General features: G+C 45.7%; 2 non-coding genes across 2 annotated transcripts; both read right to left on the bottom strand.

The window, feature by feature from the left end:
- Positions 1-2,503: 2,503 nt before the first annotated feature.
- Positions 2,504-2,576, bottom strand: trnar-ccu (transfer RNA arginine (anticodon CCU)). Its single transcript has one exon. It is a non-coding gene; the product is annotated as a tRNA-Arg (tRNA).
- Positions 2,577-17,160: 14,584 nt separating this feature from the next.
- Positions 17,161-17,233, bottom strand: trnar-ccu (transfer RNA arginine (anticodon CCU)). The gene has a single exon. It is a non-coding gene; the product is annotated as a tRNA-Arg (tRNA).
- Between the last annotated feature and the right edge of the window lie 2,949 nt (positions 17,234-20,182).

Raw genomic sequence — 20,182 nt, 5'->3', positions numbered from 1 at the left:
CACTTTGCAAACATCCCCATGTCTGCATTCATTTGATGGGATGTGACATCCCATGTGAACTTACACAGACCTTTTGGGGATCTGCAGGATTCAGGCTAAATTCCCTGAAAGAGGCAGGACAGTCACAATGGCTGAAAACCTGCTGAGATTCTCCTGGGGATGGCATGGTGGCTCAGTGGGTAACACTGCTGCCTCACAGTGTCAGGGACCTGCCTTTGATTCCTCCCTTGGGTGTCTGTTTGTGTCGAGTTTGCACATTCTCTCCATGGGGTACTCCGGGTGCTTTTGTTTCCTCCCACAGTCCAAAGATGTGCAGGTTCGGTGGATTGGCTTTGGGGAATGCAGGGTGAGAGGATTGGGGTTAGGCCTGGATGGGATGCTCTTCAGAGGGTCACTGGGGACATGATGGACTGAATGGCCTCCTCCCACCCCACTCTAGGGCATCAGTGAACAAGTTTGGAGCAGATGGTCAAAGGCCCAGTCAAGGCTTCGTGAAGGGACTGCCATCCAGGTGTGTGTCCCTATGCTCCTTTTCCCTGATCTTCCCGAATGTTCAAATCAACATCATCACATTAAAGATATTTGTTTCTTGTCTTAATGAGAAGGGATTTGCCTTCAAGAACACAAAGGTTTTAGATGTTGTCTCTTGAGGTTTGCTGATGAAACCGTTGATGTGCAGGGCCAGCTGCAGATAATGGCAGAGACACTCTCCAGTGGTGACTGTCAGCGTTACCAGTCGTGAAGACTTCATCCAAGAAACAGACGGTGATCTTGACCGCAGTCTCACCACGGCCTGCAAATCACAATCGGCTTAACCAGACTCAAGAACTAAAGAGAAACCAAGAACATCTCACCGATATTACCATGAAGGTTGGTCACAGCAAAGGATCAACAGCGAGACCGCAAAAACACATTTCATATCTCTCTGTGCTGGAACTTTCTGCTGTCTTTCTCCATTTAAATAATATCCAGCTGCTTTATTCTTCCTACCAAAGTGTATGACCTCACACATTCCAACATTGTTTTTCATTTGCTGAGTTTTTGGCTACTCCCTTAACCCATCCATCTCCCTCTGTAAACTCTGTGAGTCAGCCTCAGCAGTTGCCTTCCCACAAATGTTTGTCCAATCTGTGGATGTGGCACTCCAAGTTCTCCAACGATGGCCTAACTACCTCACATCTCCATTATAGCCTCCTTGCAATTGTATTCAATACCTTGACTAAGAAAGGTAAGGACCCAAATGCATAGCCACAGCCCCATCAGTTTCAACCTTGAACACCCAGATTTCAATCATTTCCATTGACATATTGGACATCATCATAAATACCAAACATGCAGGTAATCTGGGGTTCAGCTGGTAATGTTGACAGAATATAGCTTAGACTGACACCAACACAACCAAAACAGAAGCTGCTTTGTCCATAGATTGGTAGGTCTATCTGTTGGAGCCCCAGTGTCCTCATGGGTAAGGCACTAACTTCCTAAACCAGAGATTGTGGGCTCAAGTCTTTTTTTTGGTATTGATTTTGTTGAAACCTTCACTGTGCAGCTGATCTCAATCCTGTGTGGTCACGTGACCGTGGCAACAAAATCAGGCATTCTCAATTGATCCTCAGCTGGAGAAATTTGACCTGATAGAAAATTGGCCAAACTAAATTAAACAGCAGTTATCAGCTCCAGAGAACAGTGCAACTAAGATCAAAGAGTTACAAAGATTCAAGAAGAACCAGTTCCAACCAGACTGAGGGTTGTATATTGGAGAAATGTCAGCCTGAGACAATCCACTTTATAGCTCCTCGCATGACAACAGTGAAGGGTATTGGTGTGACCCCATTGGATGATGTGAACCCAGCTCATTATCATACTGGCCAAAGCCACAGAAGATTTTGGAAGATTAGGGGAAAGTAGGGTAGGAACACACACCTGGATGCCAGTCCCTTCGCGAAACCTTGACTGGGCCTTCCAGTGGAGCTCTGACCATCTGCTCCAAACCTGTTCAGAGAAGCCCTAGAGTGGGGTGGGAGGAGGCCATTCAGACCATCATATCCACACTGACCCTCTGAAGAGCATCCCAGCCAGTCCCAACCTCTATCCTCTCACCCTGCATTCCCCAAAGCCAATCCACTGAACCTGCACATCTTTTGGACTGTGGGAGGAAACCAAAGGACCCGGAATACCCCTTGGAGAGAATGTACCAACTCTCCACAAACAGACACCCAAGGGAGGGATCAAAGCCAGGTCCCTGACACTGTGAGGCAGTCCTGCCAGCCACTGAGCTACCATGCCATCCCCAGGAGAATCTCAGCGTGTTTTCAGCCATTGTGACTGTGCTGTCTCTTTCAGATGATTCACCCCTATATCCTGCATCTCCTCAACATTCTGTATTTTCCTGACACAAGGTACCACCAACCCAACACAGACCTGGGGACTTTTCCAGAGGAGATGAGAAATCGACTTGACCTCGGATGAAGATCAGTCATGAAGACAAGGGTTAAAAGTCAGACACCCCAGATGGGACTTGAACCCACAATCCCTGGCTTAGGAGGCCAGTGCCTTATCCATTGGGCCACTGAGGTCACATGTGTGATATTAAAATTGCAGCTTTTAAGTTTGTTTTCCAAGAACACACTGAAAGTGGCTCAGCCAGCACAGAGTCAGTGCCCTGGACTGAGGGGATTCTAAATCTCCTGGTTATATATGTTTTTCTCTTTACCCCCGCACTGCTGCCTAACTGTGGTAGTGCTTATATTTTCCCCAGCACCCATGTTGTGTGTGTGCAGGTGTGAGACACAGTGAAAGACAACAGATGGACAAATCTTTATTCAATTCCCATCACCAGGAAGAAAGGAAACACCCGAGTGACCAGTGACAAGCATCAAAGGGCAATGCTGTGTGACCAAACAGTGAGGGGGAGGGCACTCTCTGAACAGCTCAAGGATGTTGGTAGACACTGCGTGCTCCTTCTCCAGGGACACCCAGGCTCGAACGTAACCGCGGAAGAGGGTCAGGCAATCGGCCCTAACAACCAGTTTGGCCAGGCCCAGGAGCAGACCCACGAGGAGATCCTCTGACCAACCCTCCCCCCTCGGCACTAGGTGCCCAATGATGGGCAGTGTGGGGTTGAAGTCCAACCAGAAACGGAGGAGAAGGTTTCCCAGAAAGCTAAAAAGGGAGTGCAAGCGCCCTGTTCCATGGACTCCACAGCACCACAGAACAAACAGTTGGGCTGGGAGTCCGTGAACCACCGCAATCTGCGGACTGCCGCGTGCAATACCCTCCACCCCAGATCCCCGTGAGAAAGGGGGAGGACTCCCATGTAGAGAGCCCTTCACTGGGGATGGTCCCCACCGCCCGGTGGTAAATGGGCACGCCAGGGTGTGTCCGGGAGGTGGATGAGGGTGTGCAGCAGCAGTCTGTACAGGGCCCTCTGTGATACACCCCTGAAAGGGACAAAACTAAAACTCCAGAGACAGCTCAGGTTGTGGGGCACAGTCTCCCGCAGGAAGTACAGGACCCTGGGGCCAATGTGAAATTCCGTCCGGGCAGGAGTGAGTGCAGACGGGATCCCACCGCACACCTGAGCATCCTCCAACTGGGGCACTACGTGGGGTCTGAGCACCGTCGTTTTAAGGTGTCGGATGGTGGTGGCCACGTACCGGACGTCTACCGCTGCCCTGCTCGCTATATCCTGCGGCAGGGTCCAGCCCAGACCCCCACCATCCAGCACGTCCCCGACCCTGGTCACCCTCGCAGTCACGGCCCTCCCCTCCGACAGTCACTCGAACCCACGAGTACGGAGGTGCGGATTCCTGAGCAACGTCTCCCTGACGACAGCCGCTACTCCTGCCGGAGGGTAGGCGTGACGCGATTCGACCATGTTCCAGACCGTGAGCAGGTCCTGGTAAAAGACAGGCAGTGTCCTGAGAGTGACCTCCAAACCATCACGGTCCCTGAACAGGAGCTGAGTCTCGTAGTTGAGGTTACGCACCTGGTGGAAAAAATACGTCGCCAGGGCACCCCGCCGAGGGGGAGGCTCAATGTAAAGGTATCGCTGCAAGGTCTGAAGGTGGAACGTCGTTACCTGGGTGTGAACGCACACCAGCGACTGACCGCCCCCCTCAATATGGAGACTCAGGACCTGCGCAGTGACCCAGTGCATCTTTTTGTCCCAGAAGAAGTGAACCAACATTCTCTGGATGTCAGTGACAAAACCAGGAGGAGGGACCAAAGTGACCAGCCAGGACCACAGCATGGCAGGCACCAGCTGGTTTATGACCAACACTCGACTCCTGTGAGACAGCACTCGGAGCAGTCCTGTCCAGAGGCCTAGGTGAGGTGAGACTTTGGCCTCCAGCTCCTGCCAGTTCCCCGGCCAGGATTCCTCAGCTGGGCTGAGGTAGACCCCCAGGTCGAGGAGATGGTGGTACTCCAGCTGAACCCCCGTAACTCCTCCGGCAGAGACTCCACCCGCCTGGGACTGACCAGTCGTCTGGAATATTGGGCCCAGTTGATCCTGGTGGAAGAGGCCGCTGAGTACAAGGCCTGGCACTCACACATCCTCCCCAGGTCAGCAGGGTCGGTGAAAGGGAGGAGCACGTGGTCAGCGTAGGCCGAGATGACCACCCCCGTGCCCGCACCACGCCGAACCAGCCCCGACAACCTCCTCCACAAGAGGCACAGGAAAGGCTCCACGCACAGGGAATCCAGCTGGCCGGACAGGGGGCAGCCTTGGTGTACTCCTCTCCCAAAGCGAAGGGTCAGTGTCATGGAGCCGTTAACTTTAAAACTAATTGCACCTGCCTCCACTTGGTCCACATCCACACAAGCATTTCCTGCCATGTACCTGTCCAAATGTCTTTCTCATAGATTCCATACAGTGTGGAAACAGGCCATTTGGCCCAACAAGTCCACCCAGACTCACTCCCCAACATGTCCTCCTGACAAATGTACCCAACCTTCACATCCCTGAACAGTCTGGGCAATTTTGCATGGCTAATTTACTTGTGGGAGGAAACTGGAGCACCTGGAGGAAACCCACACAGACACGGGGAGAAAGTGCAAAATCCACACAAACTGTCACCAGAGGCTGAAATTGAACCTCGGTCCCTGGTGCTATGAGACAGCAGTGCTAACCACGGAGCCAACTTGGAAACTCTACACAAATAATCACCCAAAGGAGGAATCAAAGCCAGGTCCCTGACGCTGTGAGGCAGCAGTGCTACCCACTGAGCCACCATGGCATCCCCAGGAGAATCTCAGCAGGTTTTCAGCCATTGTGACTGTGCTGTGTCTTTCAGACGATTCACCCCCCATCCTGCAGATCACCGAAAATCTTGAGCAAGAACATGTTGGGCACCACTTCCCATCAGCTGAAAGCAGACAAGGGGGATTTCTCCAAACTCAATTAGAAATAACGTTGACAGTGAACAAGCCGTAAATAATCAGATACCCCAGATGGGACTTGAACTCAAAAACCCCAGCTTTAGGAAGTCAGTGCCTTATCCATTTGGCCATGGGGGCTCTACCTGTCAAGGGTCAATGGCAACCTATAAATACTGAACGCTGCCCTGTCATATTGTGTTTTTCTGAGTTTTCAACTCTTACTGATTGTTTTTTGCCCCTTCCATTTCATGCTAAATTGTCGGCTGCTTGATAAATTGATCTCGCCTCCCATTTGGCCCCAGACGGACATTTGAGAAATCACAGCCGGTCAGACAGCGTCCGAGGAGCAAGAGAGTCGACATTTCGAGCATAGGCCTGAAGAGCTTATTCTCGAAACATTGACTCCCCTGCTCCTCGAATGCCGCCCGACCAGCTGTACTTTTCCAGCACCACACAGTTTGACTCTGATCTCTCACATCTGCAGTGTTCACTTTCTCCCAGTCGAGAAATCAACTCAACTCCAACTTTGCAGACCCACAGTTTGAGGCAAATGGAGCAGACAGGAGAAGGAAAAGGGCTCAATGTTATTGTGTGCAGCACTTTCAAGATATTTGCAGTTAGTGGGGAAGGAGGAAGTGGAGATGTTGCAAAAAGCTGCATTGAGGACAAATCAACAGAATCATAGCATGCATTCAGCCCCTTGTGGCTGTGCTGCCTCTTTCAGACAATTCGCCGCAAGATCTCACAAATCCTGGAATTGCCTTGTGCAAGTTTCTATGTCACCTCATTTGCCATAATCTCAACGTAGGCACAGTGATTTTTAACTGAGTACTGTCGATGAAAATTCAGTCAATGTGGATTGAGATGAAGTTGACATGGAATGAAAATCAGCCACAAAGCCCAGGCTTAAAACCCAAGCCCCCCGAGATGGGACTTGAACCCACAATTACCAGTTTAGGGAAGGCAGTGCCTTATCCATTAGGACCCATGGGCTCCCACTGTATGCTCTCTCTGGAAAGTGTTAACCTCAAACGAGTGCTCCAGCTAAACATGTTCCAAGATCGAGGATTACATGTTGAGGGACACACTAAAGTATGGAACAGCTGCTGTAAAGGTGTAACAGTTAAAGAACACTGTCTAAGGCCTTTCTGACCAGTTATGACATTGTCCCTTCATTTCTCAGACCCTCTTGGTGCCTCAGAATGAAGAGAAATCGTTTCCTGCCTCAGTAGAAAGATCTGCCCGAACTTGCGAGACTCCTTTTGTGGAAGAGAGCCAGCCCGATATCGGGACAGGAAGGAGATTCCAATGGCCCAACATGGATTGTTCCAGTTAATATCCTTTCTCAGATGGATAGAGCTATAGATTGAGTAAAATTTGTGGGAATTTGGGAAATGCTGACAATCTGTTTTAATATTTTGTGAATAAAATCAAGTTGAACCGCAAACCAAATTTTGTCCCCCTTTGTCTTCATCACCAACAAGAATACTGGAGGAAAGTTGAGTTTAATTAGATTATGTTCCTAATGTTCATCTGGTTGATCAGTGGAAATTAAAAGCCATGTCACGCAACAGGCAGAGTCAATCTTTAGCTGAGTCGATGTGATGGTCTGATTGGCCTCCTCCCACTCCACTCTTGGGCATGGACAGTTATTAACCCATAAATCAATGCCAAGCCAGTTGAAGTATTACACTTGGCACATCATCATCGCAGCATTTGCAGAATGCAGCATAACCTATTCCGTCTTCTAACCTACTGAGAGCCTACTTTTCAGAAGTCTCCTTACACGACTCTGAAAACAAATTAAAAGAAACCAATTAAACCAAATAAGCACAAATTAAAATGTCCCAGTCATTTAAAAAGGCTCTGTAACAAAAGTCAAAATCTCCCAAGAAAGCTTACACTTACAGAGTCACAGAGTTGGACAGATCCTTCGCTCCAACTCGTCCATGCCAACCAGATATCCGAAAGTTATCTAGTCCCACAAACCAGCATTTGGTCCATATCCCTCTGAAGCCTTCTTATTCATGTCCCCATCCAGCTGTCTTTTAAATGTTACAGAGTCTTAGAGTTATACAGCACGGAAACAGACCCTTTGGTCCAACCCGTCTATGCCGACCTGATATCCTGAATTAATCTAGTCCGACTTGCCAGCATTTGGCCCATATCCCTCTAAACCCACCCTGTTCATATACCCCCATCCCGATGCCTTTTAAATGTTTTGGGGGAGCCGGTGTTAGACTGGGGTGGACAAAGTTAAAAATCACACAACACCAGGCTATAGCCCAGTGGGTTATTATTCTTCTCACTGTAAACCTGTGCCCTCTGTTTTTGTACTCCCCCACCCTGGGGAAAAGACTGAAGCTATTCACCCTATCCATGTCCCTCATGATTTTATAAACCTCTATAAGGCCACCCTTCAGCCTCCGACACTCCAGAGAAAATAGCCTCAGTCGATTCATCCTCTCGCGAAAGCACAAACCCTGTAACCCTTGCAACACCCTTGTAAATCTTTTCTGAATGCTTGCAAGTTTTACAACATCTTTCTATAGCAGGGAAACCAGAATTGAACGCAGTATTCCAAAAGGTGGCCTAACCAATATCCTGTACAGCCACAACCCAACATCCCAATTCCTATACTCAATGCACTGACTCATAAAGGCAAGTGGATCAAATGCCTTCTTCACTGTGCTATCCACCTGCAACTCCTTCACTTCCTAATCTGTTTGTATGTGAGTTACAATAATCGTTTTGCATTCTGATCTGAATAGATTCACTCTTTTGTTAATTCAACATATCCAGGTTTAATTGGCTACTTTTAAACACCAATTCAATTGGTTTGTGAGGAAGACATCCACAAGAAAGGGTCCCTTTTCAAATTAACCTGTTAGTGACCAACCAAGGATCCAGGTAAATGAAGAAAGGAAACCATTTCATCCCTGCTCACCTGGGAGCTTAACAATTTGGGGTATCTGTCTGGAACTGTAATAACGTGGGGAACAATTCTCACACCAGCCTCTGTTTGTAAGTGCTCCATGTATTTACGAAACAATGCCCTTCACCAGAACATCTCAGTGATATATTTAACAGTCCATTCACATTAATCACTCCAAGGGCATGATCTACATTAAGAATATAAACAGGAAGTGTTGAAACTCTCAGGTTCGGAAGCATCTGCTGAAAAAAACAAAATGAATATTGCAAATTGATAATTGTATTTCTCTCCACAGATGCTGCCTGACCTGCATTTCAATATTTCCTTATTTTATTGCAGATTTCCAGCACTTGTGGTATTTAACTTGTGTATAATTGTTTTAAGTAAGGAGAATGGAGACTTGAAAACATTGAATGGGACTTTTGCTCATTAACCTCTTGGGAATTGTCTGCTATTGAATGATTTGTTTCAGACTTTAGACAAGGTGCAATCATGACAAAGTCTGTGGGATTGTACTTATTATATAAAAAGGAACAGCTCATCAAATAAGGCAATCCTCTGAAACAGATGAATTCTCACCTCAAGTTTGGGGAGAAAGATATAAAAGATCAGTATTAGATGGGGTGAGATCTGATCAACTTCAGAAAAACTTTGATCTTAAAACTACAATTCTACAGTGAAAGAGAAATATTGCGAAATGTATGCTTAATTGTCGATGATATTTGTTCCACCTTATTTAATTTGTATAAGTATCTGTAGAGTAATTTATAAACATATATTTACGAACCATTGTTATGCATTATTTTGGTAATTTTACAATTTGTCATTCCTTTCTCTTCACCTTATTCAAGGAGAGTGTTTATTACAGTGAGTGATACCACACAGTATTTCAATTGCACTGAATTGGTTTTGAAAGATAACTCAATAAATGCAGGTTGATGCTGTAGATGGTTCCTGTCGATATATTTCGTTGACCTGTTCAGACGTGTTATGATGTTAAGTCTCAGGCAGAAAGAGGAAGAAGGTATACGTAACATTCAAGAAACTGAAGACAGACAGAGCCCTGGAGATAACAGGAATGAACTCAAACTCGGAAATAGAGAATTTGAAGGGACCATGCAATGTTTATGGAAAACAGGATTAAGGAAACTCCAAGACATTTTACAGAGGGATAACAAGCAACAGGTCGCCAGGGAAAGAGTATGTCTTCTCAGAGCAAAGGAGGGAATTTATACATGGAGCTGGAGGAAGTGGGTGAGGTTCTTAATGAATAAACTGCACTGGTATTTCCAAAGGATTCTGGGTAGTTCAAGATGGAGGACGGTAAAAAATTGTGACTGTAAGAGCTGCCCCTTTTTTGAGGCATTTTAGATGTTGGAGGGTGATTTCCTCAAATTCCAGGAGCAGCAATTACTGTTTAATTATGTAACTTTGGAGAAAAATAAACTCAAAATAATGGCACTTTTAAAAGGAAGAAAGGCAGACAAAGAAAGCGTGTACTTGGTCAGGAGGGCGGGAGGGAAGAAACCTACACTGCTCACTGATATGGATAGGAAGGGTCGAGAGGGATGTGGGCCCAGTGTGGGCGAATGGGACGGGATTAGATTAGGATATGTGGTCGGCATGGACGGGTTGGAGCAAAGGGTCTGTTTTCATGCTGTACATCTCTATGACTCTATGACATGGTGGATGGTGAGTCTTGTATATTGATATTCTAGAGCATGTCAATATTAAAAAGGAGGTGTTGGGTGTTTTGAAAAGCATTAAGGTAGACAAGTCCCCAAGACCTGATGGAATCTATCATAGAATCCTGAGAGAGGCAGGTGTGGAAATTGCGACGGATTTGTACAAAATATTTTATATCCTTTATGGTCACAGGAGAATTCCCAGAGGACTGGAGAATACCCAATGTTGTTTCTTTCTTTAAGAATGGCAAAAAGAAGAATTCAGGAAATTAAAAGCCAGATTGACTTCCTGCAACTTCCTGTTATTCATTGCTTGGACATCACTGTCTGTGCCTGGATGGTACCCTCTGGAAGTCACTCTGTAAAGATCTCCACCCCTCTACCTTGGGGTCTCAGGATCTCAAGGTGTTCCTCTCTTTGGCCAAGGTTTCGGTCCATGTGTAATGGTTTCCTGAATGTGGTTCCTGTGAAGTGCCTTGTGCCATGAAAAGGGATCACAACATGCAGGCTGTAGTTGGGTTGAAGTGTTATGGAGAGCAGGTAGGAAAGTGGAGTTGAGGCCGAGATGAGATCAGCCATGATCGTGTGGAATGACAAAGCAGGCTCGAGGAGCTGAATTGCCGAATTTTTAAGATCTTCGGAGCACAACCAAAGACAGAGCTATCAATTGCCGTGGGTGTCTAACATGGTATCTCACCTCAGATGCATCATGAAGAGGGTGTCCATGTTCAAAGCCAGGAGTTGTGAGTTCATATCCCATTTGGGCTGTTATGTTTTTAAACATGAACTCTGATCAGCACCCTGTGTCTGTTTGATCTCAGTTCCAGTTAATAAGGGGAGATGGTGGTGCAGTGCTAGACCTGGAGTAGGAATCCAGAACACCAAGTTCATGGTGTGGGGGAGATGGACTGTAATCCCACCATACAAGGTGGAGAAATCTCAGCTCAGGAGGAGCTTTGTCTGATGGGAACCATATATTGCTATTGAGGTTTGTTAGGAAGCTAACTGGTTCCATATTCTCCTTTCAGGAAGAAAACCTGGTGAGACTACAGACCCACAGCAATGTGGTTGACTCACCCTCTGGGCAATAAACGCTGGCCTCGTCAGAAACATATCGCATTCCTTCCCTGTAGCTCGGTAACAATCCTGGAACACCCTCCATTGATTCATTGTAGGTTTACCTCCAACAAATGGTCAAAAATCACACCACACCAGGTTATAGTCCAACGGGTCGATTTGAAAACATGAGCTTTTGGAGCATTGCTCCTTCATCAGGTGTAATGAGAGAGGAGGCATCAGACACAGAATGTATAAGTAAAATATCAAAGGGTCATACAAGTGATGGGAATGTATTGAACAAATCCAAAATGGCCGACTCCCTCCTGTTAAATCTTCAATCAGTTCGAAAGGAGATACAGGCAGCACATGGATTGCAGTGGTTCAAAAAGATAGTTCCCCATCACCTTTCAGGGGAAACTAGGGAGAGGCAATAAATGTTGATCTAGCCAGCAATGTTCACGCCCTGGAAATGGATAAAAACAATCCCACAATGGAGGATACCGCCAGGGGAAAAGTCATAGTGTAATGACTTGAAAACATCAAGCCCCAACTTTGGATGGTTTCTATTGTTATGTTTTACATTATCATCCAAAACGCACCAGTCATTGACATAAAGGTTATGATTTGGAGGAGCAGTTGTTAGACTGGGGCGGACAACGTTACAAATCACACAGCACCAGGCTGTAGTCCAACAGGTTTATTGGGAGACACTAGCATTCGATGCGCTGCTTCTTCATCAGGTGGTTGTGGAGCAGGATCGTAAAACACTGAAGTTTTAGCAGCAGGATTGCAGTGTCATGGCATGTAATATTAAACAAATTAAGCAGAAGTCTTTCATCTTTTAGAATGATCATGTTAGTTTCAGTTCCTTGTTATGTACATCCCAGACCTTTGTTAATGTTACATTCTCAAGAGAGTTTTAACAATCAGTGCCATCTCAGCTCAGATAATGCATTGAAGATGTGAGGTTAAAATCTGTCTGTGTCCCAATGTTCGGTCAGACTGATTCTATTTCTAAAGTGGCATTTACAGAATATGACATGGTTTAATGCAGTTTTTGAGCAAAACAAAACATAATTCTGAACGTACAAATTCACCCCACAAACGTATATGTGTGTGCGTGCAGGGGAGACCGAGTGAGTGTGTGCATTTGGGTGTGCGTGGGAGGGGGCGATGGTGTGAGTGTCTGTGAGAGTGTGTGTATGTGTATGTGTTTGAGTGTAATGGGGTATATATTTGTGAGAAGGTGTGTGTGTGGGTGTGAGTGTGGGAGCATGTATGTGTATTGTGTAACAGGATGTGTGAGTGTGTGTGTGTGTGTGTGTGTGTGAGTGTGTGTGTGTGTGTGTAGTGCAGTGGGGTCAGCTGTAGTGTGACATGAACCCAAGGTCCCAGTTGAGGCCATCCCCATGGGTACCAAACGTGGTTATCAGCCTCTGCTCGGCCACGTTTCGTTGTAGCCTGTCCCAAAGCCCACCTTGGAGGATGGTTACCTGAAGGATCGAGGTTGAAAGTCCCTGATCGCTGAAGTGATCTCCGACTGGGAGGGAACACCTCTGTTTGGTGATTGTTACGCGGTGCCCATTCATCTGTTGCCGTAGCCTCTGCTCGGTCTCGCCAATGTACCATGCATTGGGCATCCTTCCCTGCAGCGTATGAGATAGACAACATTGGCCGAGTCACATGAGTACCTGCCGCGTACATGGTGGGAGATGTCCCCGTGTGTAATGGCGGTATCCATGGCGACACTCTGACACGTTTTACAGTGTCTGCTGTGACAGGGGTGTTTGGTGTTGTCCTGAAGGCCGGGCAGTTTGCTGTGAACAATGGTCTGTTTAAGGTTTGGTGGCTGTTTAAAGGTGAGAAGTGGAGGGGTGGGGAAGGTCTTGGCGAGGTGCTCATCCTCATCGATAATGTGTTGCAGGCTGTGGAGAATGTGACGTAGCTTCTCAGCTCCTGGTAAGTACTGGACAATGAAGGGTACCCTGTTGGTTGCAGCTCGTGTCTGTCTCCTGAGGAGGTCATTGCAGTTTCTCCCTGGGGCATGTCAGAACTGGCGATTGATGAGTTAAGCATCGTATCACATTCTTATCAGGGCATCCTTGTGTACTTCCAAGTGCCCCTCACATTCCCCCTCACCTGAACAGATCCTGTGTAAGTGTACGGCTTGTACAGAGGGAACGGCTGTTTTAATATGTTGAGGGTGGGTTTGTGGTTGAGTGAGGTGCTGTGGTGCCCATCCTTGATGGAGATGCATGTGTCCAAGAATGAGACAGATACTAAACAGTAGTCCATGGTGAGTTTGATGGTGGGATGAAACTCGTGAAATGTTGGTGAACATAAATGTTGGGAGAGTGCAGCATTGTTCTGACATGAACACAACCAAGGTTGAGGGGATCAATTCTCCTGACATGGCCCCAGAAGCACGTGTTGTCCCAGTGACCTAACAGCTCCATCTCTGATCTTAGACAATAGACAATAGACAATAGACAATAGATGCAGGAATAGGCCATTCTGCCCTTCGAGCCTGCACCGCCATTCAATATGATCATGGCTGATCATTCCTAATCAGTATCCTGTTCCAGCCTTATCTCCATACCCCTTGACTCCACTGTCTTTAAGAGCTCTATCCAATTCTTTCTTAAAAGAATCCAGAGACTGGGCCTCCACTGCCCTCTGGGGCAGAGCATTCCACACAGCCACCACTCTCTGGGTGAAGTAGTTTCTCCTCATCTCTGTCCTAAATGGTCTACCCCGTATTTTTAAGTTGTGTCCTCTGGTTCGGCACTCCCCCATCAACGGAAATATGTTCCCTCCTGCCAGAGTGTCCAGTCCTTTCATAAGCCTATACGTTTCAATCAGATCTCCTCTCAGTCTTCTAAACTCAAGGGTATACAAGCCCAGTCGCTTCAGTCTTTCCGTGTAAGGCAATCCTGCCATTCCAGGAATTGACCTCGTGAACCTACGCTGCACTCCCTCAATAGCCAGAATGTCTTTCCTCAAATTTGGAGACCAGAACTATACACAGTACTCCAGGTGTGGTCTCACCAGGGCCCTGTACAGCTGCAGAAGCACCTCTTTGCTTCTATACTCAATCCCTCTTGTTATGAAGGCCAGCATGCTATTTGCCTTCTTCACGACCTGCTGTACCTGCATGCTTGCCTTCATTGACTGGTGGACAAGAACACCCAGATCTCTCTGAACAGCCCCTTTACCTAATTTGATACCATTGAGGTAGTAATCTGCCTTCCTGTTCTTGCCACCAAAGTGGATAACCAGACATTTATCCACATTAAACTGCATCTGCCATGCATCTGCCCACTCACCTAACTTATCCAGGTCACCCTGTAATCCCCTAACATCCTCATCACATTTCACCCTACCACCTAGCTTTGTGTCATCAGCAAATTTGCTAATGTTATTGCTGATACCATCTTCTATATCATTTACATATATTGTAAAAAGCTGCGGTCCCAGCACGGATCCCTGCGGTACCCCACTGGTCACTGCCTGCCATTTCGAAATGGAGCCGTTAATCACTACCCTTTGTTTCCTATTAGCCAACCAATTCTCTATCCAATCTAGTACTTTGCCCCCAATCCCGTGCGCCCTAATTTTACTCACTAACCTCTTGTGTGGGACTTTATCAAAAGCTTTCTGAAAGTCCAGGTACACTACATCCACTGGATCTCCCTCGTCCATCTTCCGAGTTACATCCTCAAAAAATTCAAGAAGATTAGTCAAGCATGATTTCCCCTTCATAAATCCATGCTGACTCTGTCCTATCCTGTTACTATTATCCAGATGTGCCGTAATTTCATCCTTTATAATAGACTCCAGCATCTTTCCCACCACTGAGGTCAGACTAACTGGTCTATAATTTCCTGCTTTCTCCCGCCCACCCTTCTTAAAAAGTGGCACAACATTAGCCGCCCTCCAATCCTCAGGAACCAACCCCGATTCTATTGAACTCTGGAAAATAATCACCAGCGCATCCACGATTTCCCGAGCCACCTCCTTCAGTACCCTGGGATGCAGGCCATCAGGTCCCGGAGACTTATCAACCTTCAGACCTAACAGTCTCTCCAACACCAAATCCTGGCAAATAGAAATTCCCGTAAGTTCAGGTCCTTCAGCCACTGTTACCTCGGGGAGATTGCTTGTGTCTTCCCCAGTGAACACAGATCTGAAGTACCCATTTAATTCCTCTGCCATTTCTTCGTTCCCAGTAATATATTCCCCTGCTTCTGTCTTCAAGGGCCCAATTTTTGTCCTAACCATTTTTTTGCCTTGGACATACCTAAAAAAGCTTTTACTATCCTCCTTTATATTCTTGGCCAGTTTACCTTCGTACCTCATTTTTTCTCTGCGTATTTCCTTCTTACTAATCCTCTGTTGTTCTTTAAAAGCTTCCCAGTCCTCCGTTTTCCCGCTTATCTTCTCTAAGTTATACTTTTTCTCTTTTAACCTTATATGTTTCTTTACTTCCCTTGTCAACCACGGCCGCCCATGTCTCCTCCTGGGATCTTTCTTCCTTTTAGGAATGAACTGATCCTGCATCTTCTGCATTATACACAGAAATATCCGCCATTGTTCCTCCACGGTCTTCCCTGTTAAGGTATTAAACCATTGAACTTTGGCCAGTTGCTCCCTCATAGCTCCATATTTCCCTTTATTCAACTGAAATATTGTCACTTCAGATTGTACCCACTCCCTCTCAGCTACTGCCTGTGGTTTACATCCCTTCTGGGGATACTTTCAATTTAAACATTCTCTCCAATTAAAACCCTCTCACTGCATTCTCTCCATTCAAATTAAGTTAATCTCTGACCTAATGTCTTTAAAACTCTACATGGCTGCTTTGAGATCATGGAATTAAAACATTTCCAAGTCAGTTTGGTACATGTGGCAACAAATGTTTGATGAACTGGAGCGAAAGGGAGTGGAATTAATTTCTCAGCTCTCCCAAAGAGACAGCATTGACATGATGGGCTTCAGTATATACAGTCACATTCGAAGATTCATTGATCTGAAATTAAACAGTCAAATGTCTGTTTCCCCACAGTCGCCTCATCTGTTGTTCGTTTCCTCACTGATGCAGGAATTAACATTGACCCATTTGTTCTTGTCTTTCTGGGACCATTCCTTCAATGTTGGCTGTACAAACATTGAGCTTGATTGACCCCTATACTGTCCTGTTGGTATTTAACAGGAAAACATGCAGGTGAAATAAAGTTATTCCACACTCAATAATTTATATTTACATTCAATGAGTTGGACCAAGATAACAGTGACCCGAAAGATGGAAGATTCATTGAAAATATTTGGTTTGCAAGTAATGATAGACACAGTGAAAAGTTTTGTCTTGTGAGCAATACAGGCAGCTCACAGAGTTCAGTAACATAGATAAGTAAATAATAGGGAAACAGCAGCAGGAACAAAAACACAGGTACAGGCGAATATTGAGAGCCTGTGAGACCGTTCAGTATTCTAACAACAGTAGGGTAGAAACTGTTTCAAAACCGTTGGTGCATGTGTTCAGGCTTCTGTACCTTCTCCCCGATGGTAGAGGTTGTAGAAAAACATTGCCAGGGTGAGATGGATCTTTGAGAATGCTGGAGACCTTTCCTTGACAGTGGGCCTGGGAGATGGATTCTATAGATGGGAGGTTGGCCTTTGTGATTGTCTGGGCCAAGTTCACCACTCTCTGGAACTGTCTCCGATCTTGAATGGTACAGTTGCCATACCAGGTACTGAGACATCCAGACAGAATGCTGTCGATGGTGCACCTATAAAAGTTGGCAGGGGTATTCTCTGTCAGTAATATCCGATGTTCTGGCGGGATCAGTGTTGAAGGGTTGGTTTGTTGATGAGAGTGTGATGAGAGCTAGCTTCCAAAAGCAAACTCTCCAATCGCACTCTTAGGAATCTCGTCCCCATCCAGAAACAGCAGCCACTTGATCACCACCTTCAACATTCAATCCTGCAGATCCTCGAAAATCTTGTGCAAGATCATGTTGGATACCACTGACCATCAACTGAATGCAGAGATGGGGATTTTTCCAAAATAGATTAGAAATAAAGGATAAGCCGCAGAGACACCCCAGATGGGGCTTGAACCCACAATCGCTGGCTTAGGAGGCCAGTGCCTTATCCATTAGGCCACTGGGGCCCCACGTGCTGTCTGCCAATGGCAGCCTTTAAATACTACACCCTGACCTCTCATCGTGTGTGTTTCTGTGTGTTGTCCTCTCACTAATTGGTTCTTACCCCTTCCATCTCATGCCACATTGTTGGCTGCTTGATAAATTGATCCCGCCTCCCATTTCTTCCCAAACGGACAGATGAGAAATCAACCAAACTCCAACTTTGCACAACTCAAGTCTGAGGAAAATGGAGCAGACAGGAAAATAGCAAAGGGCTCAATGTTATTTTGTGCAGCACTTTCAAGATATTTGCAGTTACTGGGGAAGGTGGAAGTGGAGATGTTGCAAAAAGCTGCATTGAGGACAATTCAACAGGATCTTTGCGGGCATTCAGCCCATTGTGGCTGTGCTGTCTCTTTCAGACAATTCACCCCAAGATCTCCCAAATCCCAGAATTATCTTGTATAAGTTTCTACTAAACAGAATTTGCCATAATCTCAACACAGGCACAATGATTTTTAACAGAGTAGTTAAAAAATCCAGTCAATTTGGATTGAGATGAAGTTGACATGGGATGAAAATCAGCCACTGCAAAGACCAGGCTTAAAAATGAAATCCCTGAAATCCCAGATTTCAGAGGCCAGTGCCATAGCCATTAGGCCACGAGGGCACTATATTGGCAGACCACTGGAAACAGTTGACCTCAAATGAGTGTGACAGCCAAGCACACTCCCAGATCTGTGACAACACACTGAGGGACGCACTAAAGGTTCAGGCAGCTGCTGCCAAGGTGTAACAGGGGAACAACACAGTCTCAGCTCTTTCTGACAAATGATCACATCGTCCTTTCAGTTCTCAGACCCTCTTGGTGCCTGACAATGAACAGAGATTGTTTCCTGCCCAAGTACAAAATGCCTTTCTTTCCACAACGATACAGAAGGTTTGAGAAATGTCAATATTCCAATGGTTTGTTGGTTCTTTTCTCTCTGCATAGACTGTACACAACTGATTTAGAACCTTTGTATGTATTTCCAAATGATGTTACAAACTGTTTCAATACTTTGTTAATAAAATCAAGTTGAAATGCAAATCAAATTTAGTCTCCCTTTGTCCCCATCACCAACAAGAATACTTGAGTAAAGTTGTGAGGAATTCATCAGAGCAATGAGACTCCAGCAATTCTTCCAAGATGTCAGCAATGATCCCAATGAGCCAACCAACGAACGGGAACAGTCATCAGAGAGATCCATCGTGGAGCGACCAAAGAAGGAGTCGATTTGTATCCCTGCGGAGGGCCGCTGTCCTGACCTTGAGATGTATGCTCAACCGTCAGGAGATGGGTGAATGACAGATTTAAAACTCACACAACACCAGGTTAGAGTCGAACATGTGGAAGCACTAGGTTTCGGAGCACTGCTCCTTCATCAGGTGGTTGTGGAGAATAAGATTGCAGGACACAGAATTTATAGCAAATGTTTACAGTGTGATGCAACTGAAATTGTATCTTGAGAAAGACCTGGATTGTTTGTTAAGTCTCTCATCTTTTAGAATGGCCAGGCTGGTTTCGTTCTTTCATATGTAAATTGCAAAACTTTTGTCAAAAGTTACATTCTTAAGTGAACTTTAACAATTGGCGTCCTGTCGGCCCAGATGATGTATTGAAGGTGTGAGCTCCCCTGTGTGAGGCTGTCTGTGCCACAATGGTCAGACTGATCATAATCTAATAAACAGATTTACAGCATCTTACATGGATTCATACAGTTTTTGAGCAAAGTAAAATGTAATTCTGTAAGTACAAGTTCATCATACAAACTTATATGTGTGTGTGTATATGTGTGTCTGTGGGTGTGTATGTGTGTGTGTATGTGTATGTGTGCGTGAGTGTGTATGAGTGTGTGTGTATGTGTGTATGTATATGTGTGTGGTTTTTTATGTGTGTGTATATGTGTGTGTATATGTGTGTGTATATGTGTGTGCGGATGTGTATGTGTGTGTGTAAATGTGTGTGGGTGTGTATGTGTATGTGTGTATATGTGTGTGTGTATGTCTGTGTATATGTGTGTGTATATGTGTGTGTAGATGTGTGTATGTGTGGGTGTGTATGTGTGTGTATATGTGTTTGGGTCTGTATGTGTGTGTGTATGTGTATGTGTGTATATGTGTGTGGGTGTGTACTTTTGTGTACGTGTGTGTATGTGTGTATGTGTGTGCGCGTATGTGTGTGCGCGTATGTGTGTATATGTGTGTGTGTATATACTTTTGTGTGTGTGTGGGTGTGTGGGTGTGTGGGTGTGGGTGTGGTTGTGTAAGTATGTGTGAATATATGTGCGTGTGTATGTTTTTGTATGTGTGTGAGCATATGTATGTGCGTGTATTTTGGTGTGTATGTTTATGCGTGTAAGTGCGTGTGTTTATGTAGATGTGTGTATGCGTGTGTATGTGCGTGTGTGTGTATGTGTATTTTGTGTGTGTATATGAGTGTGTAGATGTGTGTGCATGTGTGTGTATATGTGTGTGCGTGTATGCGTGTGTTGTGTGTATGTGTGTGTATTGCGTGTGCATATATATGTGTGTGTCGGTGTGGGTGTGTATGTGTGTGTATGTATGTATATGTGTGTGTATATGCATGTGTGTGTATGTGTATGTGTGTGTATGAGTGTGTTTATGTGTATGTGTGTGTAGGTGTGTGTATGTGTGTGTTTGTGTGTGGGTGTGTATGGGTGTGTGTATATGTGTACGTGGGTGTATGTGTGTGTATGTGTATAGGTGTGTGTATGTGTGTGTATGTGGGTGTGTATGTGTATGTGTGTGTGTTTATGGGTATGTGTTTATGTGTGTGTGAATATGTGTGTGTATGTGTGTGTATATGTGTGTAGGTGTGCGTGTATATGTGTGTGTGGGTGTGTGTGTGGATGTGTATATGTGTGTGTGGGTGTGTGTGTGGATGTGTATGTGTGTGTATGTGTGTGTGTGTG

The sequence above is a fragment of the Chiloscyllium punctatum genome, chromosome 18 (genome assembly GCF_047496795.1).
Source record: "Chiloscyllium punctatum isolate Juve2018m chromosome 18, sChiPun1.3, whole genome shotgun sequence".
In the NCBI taxonomy this organism is placed as follows: domain Eukaryota; kingdom Metazoa; phylum Chordata; class Chondrichthyes; order Orectolobiformes; family Hemiscylliidae; genus Chiloscyllium; species Chiloscyllium punctatum.
This window is presented reverse-complemented; position numbering and strand designations above follow the sequence as displayed.